Genomic DNA, 1,659 nt, shown 5'->3' with positions numbered 1-1,659 from the left:
AAACAGAACCTTCATTTAAAAATTAACCAAATGTTTAGAAATCGGAAATCTAAAACTTTAACTCTGAAATGAATATGTCCCTATACATATCCGTTATTAGATTGTTCTTGCCCTGGAGCTTTACATTGAGGTCGTTCAAGTGGCCAGTAATGTCCACTAGGAAAGCAAGGTCTACCACCCACTCTTTCTTTGCCAAGTCAGGGCAGGGCTATTGGATTGACTTTAAAAAGTCCCCTATTTTAGCGCGCAGCAAAAAGAATTTGAAAACTTCAAAAATACTTGTCAACGTTTGAAACAAAATATAATTAATTATTTACTGCCGTTTAAAATAGGACGAACCTTTTTAAAACATTACCCCTGCTGAGCCACCAAACTTTATTGTGGTATGGCAAGGAATCAAATTCACTTCCCAGGTCATCTAGCATAGCTCGGAATCTCCTGTGGTTTAAGGAACTTGCCCGGATGAGATTCACAGTTTTAACTACACAATTCATTATGTGAGTCATTTCCACCGTCTTGGCAACCAGTGCCTCTTGGTGCACAAAACAGTGTGTGGCCGTAAAATCGGCAGGGAGGTCCAGCGACTTTAGTTTCTGGCGCAGCCTGGCCACAAGCCCGTCCTTTGTGTCACCCTTCATACTGATGCACCGTCAGTAGCAAGTGACTCGAACCTACGAGTGACGGGAAAGGTAGCGAAACCGACGCGAAAAATGATTTAAATCAAAATGTACCAGAAGTGACAGTTTTCTACAGTGAGGCTACCCTAAAAAAATATAATTTGGAATTTTATTTCAAATACTTGCCTATCCCACGCCAAATTGAATTTCCTCTGAGTGTCATCTACCACTTTCATGACGTCCACATTTTTTTGTGCGACCATACAAAGGTACTAAGTCCAAAAATTCCTCGACAAGCTCGAGGTCTTCGAGGACACCCCTGATGAAAACGGCACACTGAGGTGTGTCAGTCACGTCGGTTCTTTCATCCAGGGCGAGAGAGAACTTGACAAGCTTTGAGCAGACATGCCTGAACTTCCACTCGATGGACTTCCCTAGTTCTTGTACTCTGTCAGAGACTATAAGGCGACAGACTAACGGCGTCAAAGGTAGCCGTCTGCTCTGGGCACAAAATTTCTGACGTTTTCACGAGGCACTCTTTAACGAAAGGGCCGTTAGTAAATGGTTTCCCCTTCTTGCCAATCATGAGAGCCAGTGCAAAACTCGTGTGAACGGCTTTGTTCGACATCTAAAATAAAAAAAAAACGTTAACAATTTTTGTTAACCACAAACGTACCCGTAGTTAAGAAAATTTTCGATTTTATAGTTTCGAGCAAATTTTTTTAAATATAGAAGTTTGCGCCGCGTCATAGCGCTTTCTCACTCGTACGATCTGCTTTTAGACGCCATGTAGGCATTTCATGCATGCTCGCTGCATTGTTCTTGTTCTTGATGTGTCTTTTTGCGTGATATTTTTTGAATTAGCCTAATAATCATTACTTTTATAATTGAACACAATTTTTGGCATGAGCGCTGGGCAGCGCGCGCGGAGGGCTGACTACTCAGAGAGCAAGGTGTCTATTGTTGCTCTGGTACCCGGGCGTGGGTGTGGAGCTGCTAAACAGGTGGTGTTGAACCATGACGCGCCCGCCCCGCCCGCCCC

The sequence above is a fragment of the Frankliniella occidentalis genome, unplaced genomic scaffold (genome assembly GCF_000697945.3).
Source record: "Frankliniella occidentalis isolate FOCC.00 unplaced genomic scaffold, Focc_3.1 Scaffold333, whole genome shotgun sequence".
Taxonomy (NCBI): domain Eukaryota; kingdom Metazoa; phylum Arthropoda; class Insecta; order Thysanoptera; family Thripidae; genus Frankliniella; species Frankliniella occidentalis.
The sequence above is the reverse complement of the archived record's forward strand: the minus strand, read 5'-3'. Positions refer to the sequence as shown.